Source organism: Patiria miniata, unplaced genomic scaffold, assembly GCF_015706575.1.
Source record: "Patiria miniata isolate m_02_andy unplaced genomic scaffold, ASM1570657v1 HiC_scaffold_10, whole genome shotgun sequence".
NCBI classification, from domain to species: domain Eukaryota; kingdom Metazoa; phylum Echinodermata; class Asteroidea; order Valvatida; family Asterinidae; genus Patiria; species Patiria miniata.
This window is the reverse complement of record NW_024037048.1, coordinates 7,830,256-7,843,772: the sequence shown is the minus strand read 5'-3', so window position 1 is coordinate 7,843,772 and position 13,517 is coordinate 7,830,256.

The following is a 13,517-nucleotide window of genomic DNA, read 5'->3' as shown; positions in this document are numbered from 1 at the left end:
ACTGACTTTTTCGATGATGCCGGCTATGGAAAACGTTGAAGTTTTGGGGGCATTTTGTAAAAAATCTAAAAGTTTTCTTTTCTCACTGGATACTGAATGTGATGAGTTGACTCTTCAGGGAATTCAATTCTGGCCTCTAGGCACCTCGTGTGAACTTTTGAGCCAATTTGATCAACTTGTATTTTTGGGTCAAAAACTGACTTTTTCGATGATGCCGGCTATGGAAAACGTTGAAGTTTTGGGGGCATTTTGTAAAAAATCTAAAAGTTGTCTTTTCTCACTGGATACTGAATGTGATGAGTTGAATTCTTCAGGGAATTCAATTCTGGCCTCTAGGCACCTCGTGTGAACTTTTGAGGAAATTTGGTGAACTTGGATTTTTGGGTCAAAAACTGACTTTTTCGATGATGCCGGCTATGGAAAACGTTGAAGTTTTGGGGGCATTTTGTAAAAAATCTAAAAGTTGTCTTTTCTCACTGGATACTGAATGTGATGAGTTGAATTCTTCAGGGAATTCAATTCTGGCCTCTAGGCACCTCGTGTGAACTTTTGAGCCAATTTGATGAACTTGGATTTTTGGGTCAAAAACTGACTTTTTCGATGATGCCGGCTATGGAAAACGTTGAAGTTTTGGGGCATTTTGTAAAAAATCTAAAAGTTGTCTTTTCTCACTGGATACTGAATGTGATGAGTTGAACTCTTCAGGGAATTCAATTCTGGCCTCTAGGCACCTCGTGTGAACTTTTGAGCTAATTTGATGAAATTGGATTTTTGGGTCAAAAACTGACTTTTTCGATGATGCCGGCTATGGAAAACGTTGAAGTTTTTGGGGCATTTTGTAAAAAATCTAAAAGTTGTCTTTTCTCACTGGATACTGAATGTGATGAGTTGAATTCTTCAGGGAATTCAATTCTGGCCTCTAGGCACCTCGTGTGAACTTTGAGCGGAATTTGGTGAAGGTGGATTTTTGGGTCAAAAACTGACTTTTTCGATGATGCCGGCTATGGAAAACGTTGAAGTTTTGGGGGCATTTTGTAAAAAATCTAAAAGTTGTCTTTTCTCACTGGATACTGAATGTGATGAGTTGAACTCTTCAGGGAATTCAATTCTGGCCTCTAGGCACCTCGTGTGAACTTTTGAGCCAATTTGTGAACTTGGATTTTTGGGTCAAAAACTGACTTTTTCGATGATGCCGGCTATGGAAAACGTTGAAGTTTTGGGGGCATTTTGTAAAAAATCTAAAAGTTGTCTTTTCTCACTGGATACTGAATGTGATGAGTTGAACTCTTCAGGGAATTCAATTCTGGCCTCTAGGCACCTCGTGTGAACTTTTGAGGAAATTTGATGAAGTTGGATTTTTGGGTCAAAAACTGACTTTTTCGATGATGCCGGCTATGGAAAACGTTGAAGTTTTGGGGGCATTTTGTAAAAAATCTAAAAGTTTGTCTTTTCTCACTGGATACTGAATGTGATGAGTTGAACTCTTCAGGGAATTCAATTCTGGCCTCTAGGCACCTCGTGTGAACTTTTGAGCCAATTTGATGAACTTGTATTTTTGGGTCAAAAACTGACTTTTTCGATGATGCCGGCTATGGAAAACGTTGAAGTTTTGGGGCATTTTGTAAAAAATCTAAAAGTTGTCTTTTCTCACTGGATACTGAATGTGATCAGTTGAATTCTTCAGGGAATTCAATTCTGGCCTCTAGGCACCTCGTGTGAACTTTTGAGGAAATTTGGTGAAGTTGGATTTTTGGGTCAAAAACTGACTTTTTCGATGATGCCGGCTATGGAAAACGTTGAAGTTTTGGGGGCATTTTGTAAAAAATTAAAAGTTGTCTTTTCTCACTGGATACTGAATGTGATGAGTTGAACTCTTCAGGGAATTCAATTCTGGCCTCTAGGCACCTCGTGTGAACTTTTGAGGAAATTTGGTGAAGTTGGATTTTTGGGTCAAAAACTGACTTTTTCGATGATGCCGGCTATGGAAAACGTTGAAGTTTTGGGGGCATTTTGTAAAAAATCTAAAAGTTGTCTTTTCTCACTGGATACTGAATGTGATGAGTTGAACTCTTCAGGGAATTCAATTCTGGCCTCTAGGCACCTCGTGTGAACTTTTGAGGCAATTTGATGAACTTGGATTTTTGGGTCAAAAACTGACTGATGCCGGCTATGGAAAACGTTGAAGTTTTGGGGGCATTTTGTAAAAAATCTAAATGTTGTCTTTCTCACTGGATACTGAATGTGATGAGTTGAACTCTTCAGGGAATTCAATTCTGGCCTCTAGGCACCTCGTGTGAACTTTTGAGGAAATTTGGTGAACTTGGATTTTTGGGTCAAAAACTGACTTTTTCGATGATGCCGGCTATGGAAAACGTTGAAGTTTTGGGGGCATTTTGTAAAAAATCTAAAAGTTGTCTTTTCTCACTGGATACTGAATGTGATGAGTTGAATTCTTCAGGGAATTCAATTCTGGCCTCTAGGCACCTCGTGTGAACTTTTGAGGAAATTTGGTGAAGTTGGATTTTTGGGTCAAAAACTGACTTTTTCGATGATGCCGGCTATGGAAAACGTTGAAGTTTTGGGGGCATTTTGTAAAAAATCTAAAAGTTGTGTTTTCTCACTGGATACTGAATGTGATGAGTTGAATTCTTCAGGGAATTCAATTCTGGCCTCTAGGCACCTCGTGTGAACTTTTGAGGAATTTGGTGAACATGGATTTTTGGGTCAAAAACTGACTTTTTCGATGATGCCGGCTATGGAAAACGTTGAAGTTTTGGGGGCATTTTTTAAAAAATCTAAAAGTTGTCTTTTCTCACTGGATACTGAATGTGATGAGTTGAACTCTTCAGGGAATTCAATTCTGGCCTCTAGGCACCTCGTGTGAACTTTTGAGGAATTTGATGAAGTTGGATTTTTGGGTCAAAAACTGACTTTTTCGATGATGCCGGCTATGGAAAACGTTGAAGTTTTGGGGGCATTTTGTAAAAAATCTAAAAGTTTTCTTTTCTCACTGGATACTGAATGTGATGAGTTGAACTCTTCAGGGAATTCAATTCTGGCCTCTAGGCACCTCGTGTGAACTTTTGAGCCAATTTGATGAACTTGGATTTTTGGGTCAAAAACTGACTTTTTCGATGATGCCGGCTATGGAAAACGTTGAAGTTTTGGGGGCATTTTGTAAAAAATCTAAAAGTTGTCTTTTCTCACTGGATACTGAATGTGATGAGTTGAATTCTTCAGGGAATTCAATTCTGGCCTCTAGGCACCTCGTGTGAACTTTTGAGCCAATTTGATGAACTTGGATTTTTGGGTCAAAAACTGACTTTTTCGATGATGCCGGCTATGGAAAACGTTGAAGTTTTGGGGGCATTTTGTAAAAAATCTAAAAGTTGTCTTTTCTCACTGGATACTGAATGTGATGAGTTGAATTCTTCAGGGAATTCAATTCTGGCCTCTAGGCACCTCGTGAGAACTTTTGAGGAAATTTGGTGAAGTTGGATTTTTGGGTCAAAAACTGACTTTTTCGATGATGCCGGCTATGGAAAACGTTGAAGTTTTGGGGGCATTTTGTAAAAAATCTAAAAGTTGTCTTTTCTCACTGGATACTGAATGTGATGAGTTGAACTCTTCAGGGAATTCAATTCTGGCCTCTAGGCACCTCGTGTGAACTTTTGAGGAAATTTGGTGAAGTTGGATTTTTGGGTCAAAAACTGACTTTTTCGATGATGCCGGCTATGGAAAACGTTGAAGTTTTGGGGGCATTTTGTAAAAAATCTAAAAGTTGTCTTTTCTCACTGGATACTGAATGTGATGAGTTGAACTCTTCAGGGAATTCAATTCTGGCCTCTAGGCACCTCGTGTGAACTTTTGAGCTAATTTGATGAAATTGGATTTTGGGTCAAAAACTGATCGATGATGCCGGCTATGGAAAACGTTGAAGTTTTGGGGGCATTTTGTAAAAAATCTAAAAGTTGTCTTTTCTCACTGGATACTGAATGTGATGAGTTGAACTCTTCAGGGAATTCAATTCTGGCCTCTAGGCACCTCGTGTGAACTTTTGAGGAATTTGGTGAACTTGGATTTTTGGGTCAAAAACTGACTTTTTCGATGATGCCGGCTATGGAAAACGTTGAAGTTTTGGGGGCATTTTGTAAAAAATCTAAAAGTTGTCTTTTCTCACTGGATACTGAATGTGATGAGTTGAATTCTTCAGGGAATTCAATTCTGGCCTCTAGGCACCTCGTGTGAACTTTTGAGGAAATTTGGTGAAGTTGGATTTTTGGGTCAAAAACTGACTTTTTCGATGATGCCGGCTATGGAAAACGTTGAAGTTTTGGGGGCATTTTGTAAAAAATCTAAATGTTGTCTTTTCTCACTGGATACTGAATGTGATGAGTTGAACTCTTCAGGGAATTCAATTCTGGCCTCTAGGCACCTCGTGTGAACTTTTGAGGAATTTGGTGAACATGGATTTTTGGGTCAAAAACTGACTTTTTCGATGATGCCGGCTATGGAAAACGTTGAAGTTTTGGGGGCATTTTTAAAAAATCTAAAAGTTGTCTTTTCTCACTGGATACTGAATGTGATGAGTTGAACTCTTCAGGGAATTCAATTCTGGCCTCTAGGCACCTCGTGTGAACTTTTGAGCTAATTTGATGAAGTTGGATTTTTGGGTCAAAAACTGACTTTTTCGATGATGCCGGCTATGGAAAACGTTGAAGTTTTGGGGGCATTTTGTAAAAAATCTAAAAGTTTTCTTTTCTCACTGGATACTGAATGTGATGAGTTGAACTCTTCAGGGAATTCAATTCTGGCCTCTAGGCACCTCGTGTGAACTTTTGAGCCTATTTGATGAAGGTGGATTTTTGGGTCAAAAACTGACTTTTTCGATGATGCCGGCTATGGAAAACGTTGAAGTTTTGGGGGCATTTTGTAAAAAATCTAAAAGTTGTCTTTTCTCACTGGATACTGAATGTGATGAGTTGAACTCTTCAGGGAATTCAATTCTGGCCTCTAGGCACCTCGTGTGAACTTTTGAGGAAATTTGGTGAACTTGGATTTTGGGTCAAAAACTGACTTTTTCGATGATGCCGGCTATGGAAAACGTTGAAGTTTTGGGGGCATTTTGTAAAAAATCTAAAAGTTGTCTTTTCTCACTGGATACTGAATGTGATGAGTTGAATTCTTCAGGGAATTCAATTCTGGCCTCTAGGCACCTCGTGTGAACTTTTGAGGAAATTTGGTGAAGTTGGATTTTTGGGTCAAAAACTGACTTTTTCGATGATGCCGGCTATGGAAAACGTTGAAGTTTTGGGGGCATTTTGTAAAAAATCTAAAAGTTGTGTTTTCTCACTGGATACTGAATGTGATGAGTTGAACTCTTCAGGGAATTCAATTCTGGCCTCTAGGCACCTCGTGTGAACTTTTGAGCCAATTTGATGAAGTTGGATTTTTGGGTCAAAAACTGACTTTTTCGATGATGCCGGCTATGGAAAACGTTGAAGTTTTGGGGGCATTTTGTAAAAAATCTAAATGTTGTGTTTTCTCACTGGATACTGAATGTGATGAGTTGAACTCTTCAGGGAATTCAATTCTGGCCTCTAGGCACCTCGTGTGAACTTTTGAGCTAAATTTGATGAAGTTGGATTTTTGGGTCAAAAACTGACTTTTTCGATGATGCCGGCTATGGAAAACGTTGAAGTTTTGGGGGCATTTTGTAAAAAATCTAAAAGTTGTCTTTTCTCACTGGATACTGAATGTGATGAGTTGAACTCTTCAGGGAATTCAATTCTGGCCTCTAGGCACCTCGTGTGAACTTTTGAGCCAATTTGATGAAGGTCAATTTTTGGGTCAAAAACTGACTTTTTCGATGATGCCGGCTATGGAAAACGTTGAAGTTTTGGGGGCATTTTGTAAAAAATCTAAAAGTTGTCTTTTCTCACTGGATACTGAATGTGATGAGTTGAACTCTTCAGGGAATTCAATTCTGGCCTCTAGGCACCTCGTGTGAACTTTTGAGGAAATTTGGTGAACTTGGATTTTTGGGTCAAAAACTGACTTTTTCGATGATGCCGGCTATGGAAAACGTTGAAGTTTTGGGGGCATTTTGTAAAAAATCTAAAAGTTGTCTTTTCTCACTGGATACTGAATGTGATGAGTTGAACTCTTCAGGGAATTCAATTCTGGCCTCTAGGCACCTCGTGTGAACTTTTGAGCCAATTTTTGAACTTGGATTTTTGGGTCAAAAACTGACTTTTTCGATGATGCCGGCTATGGAAAACGTTGAAGTTTTGGGGCATTTTGTAAAAAATCTAAAAGTTGTCTTTTCTCACTGGATACTGAATGTGATGAGTTGAACTCTTCAGGGAATTCAATTCTGGCCTCTAGGCACCTCGTGTGAACTTTTGAGCTAATTTGATGAACTTGGATTTTTGGGTCAAAAATTGACTGATGCCGGCTATGGAAAACGTTGAAGTTTTGGGGGCATTTTGTAAAAAATCTAAAAGTTGTCTTTTCTCACTGGATACTGAATGTGATGAGTTGAACTCTTCAGGGAATTCAATTCTGGCCTCTAGGCACCTCGTGTGAACTTTTGAGGAAATTTGGTGAAGTTGGATTTTTGGGTCAAAAACTGACTTTTTCGATGATGCCGGCTATGGAAAACGTTGAAGTTTTGGGGGCATTTTGTAAAAAATCTAAAGTTGTGTTTTCTCACTGGATACTGAATGTGATGAGTTGAACTCTTCAGGGAATTCAATTCTGGCCTCTAGGCACCTCGTGTGAACTTTTGAGGAATTTGGTGAACTTGGATTTTTGGGTCAAAAACTGACTTTTTCGATGATGCCGGCTATGGAAAACGTTGAAGTTTTGGGGGCATTTTGTAAAAAATCTAAAAGTTGTCTTTTCTCACTGGATACTGAATGTGATGAGTTGAACTCTTCAGGGAATTCAATTCTGGCCTCTAGGCACCTCGTGTGAACTTTTGAGCTAATTTGATGAAGTTGGATTTTTGGGTCAAAAACTGACTTTTTCGATGATGCCGGCTATGGAAAACGTTGAAGTTTTGGGGGCATTTTGTAAAAAATCTAAAAGTTTTCTTTTCTCACTGGATACTGAATGTGATGAGTTGAACTCTTCAGGGAATTCAATTCTGGCCTCTAGGCACCTCGTGTGAACTTTTGAGGAAATTTGGTGAACTGGTATTTTTGGGTCAAAAACTGACTTTTTCGATGATGCCGGCTATGGAAAACGTTGAAGTTTTGGGGGCATTTTGTAAAAAATCTAAAAGTTGTCTTTTCTCACTGGATACTGAATGTGATGAGTTGAATTCTTCAGGGAATTCAATTCTGGCCTCTAGGCACCTCGTGTGAACTTTTGAGGAAATTTGGTGAAGTTGGATTTTTGGGTCAAAAACTGACTTTTTCGATGATGCCGGCTATGGAAAACGTTGAAGTTTTGGGGGCATTTTGTAAAAAATCTAAAAGTTGTCTTTTCTCACTGGATACTGAATGTGATGAGTTGAACTCTTCAGGGAATTCAATTCTGGCCTCTAGGCACCTCGTGTGAACTTTTGAGCCAATTTGATGAAGTTGGATTTTTGGGTCAAAAACTGACTTTTTCGATGATGCCGGCTATGGAAAACGTTGAAGTTTTGGGGGCATTTTGTAAAAAATCTAAAAGTTGTCTTTTCTCACTGGATACTGAATGTGATGAGTTGAATTCTTCAGGGAATTCAATTCTGGCCTCTAGGCACCTCGTGTGAACTTTTGAGCCAATTTGATCAACTTGTATTTTTGGGTCAAAAACTGACTTTTTCGATGATGCCGGCTATGGAAAACGTTGAAGTTTTGGGGGCATTTTGTAAAAAATCTAAAAGTTGTCTTTTCTCACTGGATACTGAATGTGATGAGTTGAATTCTTCAGGGAATTCAATTCTGCCTCTAGGCACCTCGTGTGAACTTTTGAGGAAATTTGGTGAAGTTGGATTTTTGGGTCAAAAACTGACTTTTTCGATGATGCCGGCTATGGAAAACGTTGAAGTTTTGGGGGCATTTTGTAAAAAATCTAAAAGTTGTCTTTTCTCACTGGATACTGAATGTGATGAGTTGAACTCTTCAGGGAATTCAATTCTGGCCTCTAGGCACCTCGTGTGAACTTTTGAGCCAATTTGATGAACTTGTATTTTTGGGTCAAAAACTGACTTTTTCGATGATGCCGGCTATGGAAAACGTTGAAGTTTTGGGGGCATTTTGTAAAAAATCTAAAAGTTGTCTTTTCTCACTGGATACTGAATGTGATGAGTTGAATTCTTCAGGGAATTCAATTCTGGCCTCTAGGCACCTCGTGTGAACTTTTGAGGAAATTTGGTGAAGTTGGATTTTTGGGTCAAAAACTGACTTTTTCGATGATGCCGGCTATGGAAAACGTTGAAGTTTTGGGGGCATTTTGTAAAAAATCTAAATGTTGTCTTTTCTCACTGGATACTGAATGTGATGAGTTGAACTCTTCAGGGAATTCAATTCTGGCCTCTAGGCACCTCGTGTGAACTTTTGAGGAAGTTTGGTGAACTGGATTTTGGGGTCAAAAACTGACTTTTTCGATGATGCCGGCTATGGAAAACGTTGAAGTTTTGGGGGCATTTTGTAAAAAATCTAAAAGTTGTCTTTTCTCACTGGATACTGAATGTGATGAGTTGAATTCTTCAGGGAATTCAATTCTGGCCTCTAGGCACCTCGTGTGAACTTTTGAGCCAATTTGATGAACTTGTATTTTTGGGTCAAAAACTGACTTTTTCGATGATGCCGGCTATGGAAAACGTTGAAGTTTTGGGGGCATTTTGTAAAAAATCTAAAAGTTGTCTTTTCTCACTGGATACTGAATGTGATGAGTTGAATTCTTCAGGGAATTCAATTCTGGCCTCTAGGCACCTCGTGTGAACTTTTGAGGAAATTTGGTGAAGTTGGATTTTTGGGTCAAAAACTGACTTTTTCGATGATGCCGGCTATGGAAAACGTTGAAGTTTTGGGGGCATTTTGTAAAAAATCTAAAAGTTGTCTTTTCTCACTGGATACTGAATGTGATGAGTTGAATTCTTCAGGGAATTCAATTCTGGCCTCTAGGCACCTCGTGTGAACTTTTGAGCCAATTTGATCAACTTGTATTTTTGGGTCAAAAACTGACTTTTTCGATGATGCCGGCTATGGAAAACGTTGAAGTTTTGGGGGCATTTTGTAAAAAATCTAAAAGTTGTCTTTTCTCACTGGATACTGAATGTGATGAGTTGAATTCTTCAGGGAATTCAATTCTGACCTCTAGGCACCTCGTGAGAACTTTTGAGGAAATTTGGTGAAGTTGGATTTTGGGTCAAAAACTGACTTTTTCGATGATGCCGGCTATGGAAAACGTTGAAGTTTTGGGGGCATTTTGTAAAAAATCTAAATGTTGTCTTTTCTCACTGGATACTGAATGTGATGAGTTGAACTCTTCAGGGAATTCAATTCTGGCCTCTAGGCACCTCGTGTGAACTTTTGAGGAATTTGGTGAACTTGGATTTTTGGGTCAAAAACTGACTTTTTCGATGATGCCGGCTATGGAAAACGTTGAAGTTTTGGGGGCATTTTGTAAAAAATCTAAAAGTTGTCTTTTCTCACTGGATACTGAATGTGATGAGTTGAACTCTTCAGGGAATTCAATTCTGGCCTCTAGGCACCTCGTGTGAACTTTTGAGCTAATTTGATGAAGTTGGATTTTTGGGTCAAAAATTGACTTTTTCGATGATGCCGGCTATGGAAAACGTTGAAGTTTTGGGGCATTTTGTAAAAAATCTAAAAGTTGTCTTTTCTCACTGGATACTGAATGTGATGAGTTGAACTCTTCAGGGAATTCAATTCTGGCCTCTAGGCACCTCGTGTGAACTTTTGAGCCAATTTGATGAAGGTCAATTTTTGGGTTAAAAACTGACTTTTTCGATGATGCCGGCTATGGAAAACGTTGAAGTTTTGGGGGCATTTTGTAAAAAATCTAAAAGTTGTCTTTTCTCACTGGATACTGAATGTGATGAGTTGAACTCTTCAGGGAATTCAATTCTGGCCTCTAGGCACCTCGTGTGAACTTTTGAGGAAATTTGGTGAACTTGTATTTTTGGGTCAAAAACTGACTTTTTCGATGATGCCGGCTATGGAAAACGTTGAAGTTTTGGGGGCATTTTGTAAAAAATCTAAAAGTTGTCTTTTCTCACTGGATACTGAATGTGATGAGTTGAATTCTTCAGGGAATTCAATTCTGGCCTCTAGGCACCTCGTGTGAACTTTTGAGGAAATTTGGTGAAGTTGGATTTTTGGGTCAAAAACTGACTTTTTCGATGATGCCGGCTATGGAAAACGTTGAAGTTTTGGGGGCATTTTGTAAAAAATCTAAAAGTTGTCTTTTCTCACTGGATACTGAATGTGATGAGTTGAACTCTTCAGGGAATTCAATTCTGGCCTCTAGGCACCTCGTGTGAACTTTTGAGCCAATTTGATGAAGTTGGATTTTTGGGTCAAAAACTACTTTTTCGATGATGCCGGCTATGGAAAACGTTGAAGTTTTGGGGGCATTTTGTAAAAAATCTAAAAGTTGTCTTTTCTCACTGGATACTGAATGTGATGAGTTGAACTCTTCAGGGAATTCAATTCTGGCCTCTAGGCACCTCGTGTGAACTTTTGAGCTAATTTGATGAAGTTGGATTTTTGGGTCAAAAACTGACTTTTTCGATGATGCCGGCTATGGAAAACGTTGAAGTTTTGGGGGCATTTTGTAAAAAATCTAAAAGTTTTCTTTTCTCACTGGATACTGAATGTGATGAGTTGAACTCTTCAGGGAATTCAATTCTGGCCTCTAGGCACCTCGTGTGAACTTTTGAGCCAATTTGGTGAACTTGGATTTTTGGGTCAAAAACTGACTTTTTCGATGATGCCGGCTATGGAAAACGTTGAAGTTTTGGGGGCATTTTGTAAAAAATCTAAAAGTTGTCTTTTCTCACTGGATACTGAATGTGATGAGTTGAACTCTTCAGGGAATTCAATTCTGGCCTCTAGGCACCTCGTGTGAACTTTTGAGGAAATTTGGTGAACTTGGATTTTTGGGTCAAAAACTGACTTTTTCGATGATGCCGGCTATGGAAAACGTTGAAGTTTTGGGGGCATTTTGTAAAAAATCTAAAAGTTGTCTTTTCTCACTGGATACTGAATGTGATGAGTTGAACTCTTCAGGGAATTCAATTCTGGCCTCTAGGCACCTCGTGTGAACTTTTGAGCCAATTTATGAACTTGGATTTTTGGGTCAAAAACTGACTTTTTCGATGATGCCGGCTATGGAAAACGTTGAAGTTTTGGGGGCATTTTGTAAAAAATCTAAAAGTTGTCTTTTCTCACTGGATACTGAATGTGATGAGTTGAACTCTTCAGGGAATTCAATTCTGGCCTCTAGGCACCTCGTGTGAACTTTTGAGCTAATTTGATGAAATTGGATTTTTGGGTCAAAAATTGACTGATGATGCCGGCTATGGAAAACGTTGAAGTTTTGGGGGCATTTTGTAAAAAATCTAAAAGTTGTCTTTTCTCACTGGATACTGAATGTGATGAGTTGAATTCTTCAGGGAATTCAATTCTGGCCTCTAGGCACCTCGTGTGAACTTTTGAGGAAATTTGGTGAAGTTGGATTTTTGGGTCAAAAACTGACTTTTTCGATGATGCCGGCTATGGAAAACGTTGAAGTTTTGGGGGCATTTTGTAAAAAATCTAAATGTTGTGTTTTCTCACTGGATACTGAATGTGATGAGTTGAACTCTTCAGGGAATTCAATTCTGGCCTCTAGGCACCTCGTGTGAACTTTTGAGGAAGTTTGGTGAACTTGGATTTTTGGGTCAAAAACTGACTTTTTCGATGATGCCGGCTATGGAAAACGTTGAAGTTTTGGGGGCATTTTTTAAAAAATCTAAAAGTTGTCTTTTCTCACTGGATACTGAATGTGATGAGTTGAACTCTTCAGGGAATTCAATTCTGGCCTCTAGGCACCTCGTGTGAACTTTTGAGCTAATTTGATGAAGTTGGATTTTTGGGTCAAAAATTGACTTTTTCGATGATGCCGGCTATGGAAAACGTTGAAGTTTTGGGGGCATTTTGTAAAAAATCTAAAAGTTTGTCTTTTCTCACTGGATACTGAATGTGATGAGTTGAACTCTTCAGGGAATTCAATTCTGGCCTCTAGGCACCTCGTGTGAACTTTTGAGCAATTTGATGAAGGTCAATTTTTGGGTTCAAAAACTGACTTTTTCGATGATGCCGGCTATGGAAAACGTTGAAGTTTTGGGGGCATTTTGTAAAAAATCTAAAAGTTGTCTTTTCTCACTGGATACTGAATGTGATGAGTTGAACTCTTCAGGGAATTCAATTCTGGCCTCTAGGCACCTCGTGAGAACTTTTGAGGAAATTTGGTGAAGTTGGATTTTTGGGTCAAAAACTGACTTTTTCGATGATGCCGGCTATGGAAAACGTTGAAGTTTTGGGGGCATTTTGTAAAAAATCTAAAAGTTGTCTTTTCTCACTGGATACTGAATGTGATGAGTTGAACTCTTCAGGGAATTCAATTCTGGCCTCTAGGCACCTCGTGTGAACTTTTGAGCCAATTTGATGAAGTTGGATTTTTGGGTCAAAAACTGACTTTTTCGATGATGCCGGCTATGGAAAACGTTGAAGTTTTGGGGGCATTTTGTAAAAAATCTAAAAGTTGTCTTTTCTCACTGGATACTGAATGTGATGAGTTGAATTCTTCAGGGAATTCAATTCTGGCCTCTAGGCACCTCGTGTGAACTTTTGAGCCAATTTGATGAACTTGTATTTTTGGGTCAAAAACTGACTTTTTCGATGATGCCGGCTATGGAAAACGTTGAAGTTTTGGGGGCATTTTGTAAAAAATCTAAAAGTTGTCTTTTCTCACTGGATACTGAATGTGATGAGTTGAATTCTTCAGGGAATTCAATTCTGGCCTCTAGGCACCTCGTGTGAACTTTTGAGGAAATTTGGTGAAGTTGGATTTTTGGGTCAAAAACTGACTTTTTCGATGATGCCGGCTATGGAAAACGTTGAAGTTTTGGGGGCATTTTGTAAAAAATCTAAAAGTTGTCTTTTCTCACTGGATACTGAATGTGATGAGTTGAACTCTTCAGGGAATTCAATTCTGGCCTCTAGGCACCTCGTGTGAACTTTTGAGCCAATTTGATGAACTTGTATTTTTGGGTCAAAAACTGACTTTTTCGATGATGCCGGCTATGGAAAACGTTGAAGTTTTGGGGGCATTTTGTAAAAAATCTAAAAGTTGTCTTTTCTCACTGGATACTGAATGTGATGAGTTGAATTCTTCAGGGAATTCAATTCTGGCCTCTAGGCACCTCGTGTGAACTTTTGAGGAAATTTGGTGAAGTTGGATTTTTGGGTCAAAAACTGACTTTTTCGATGATGCCGGCTATGGAAAACGTTGAA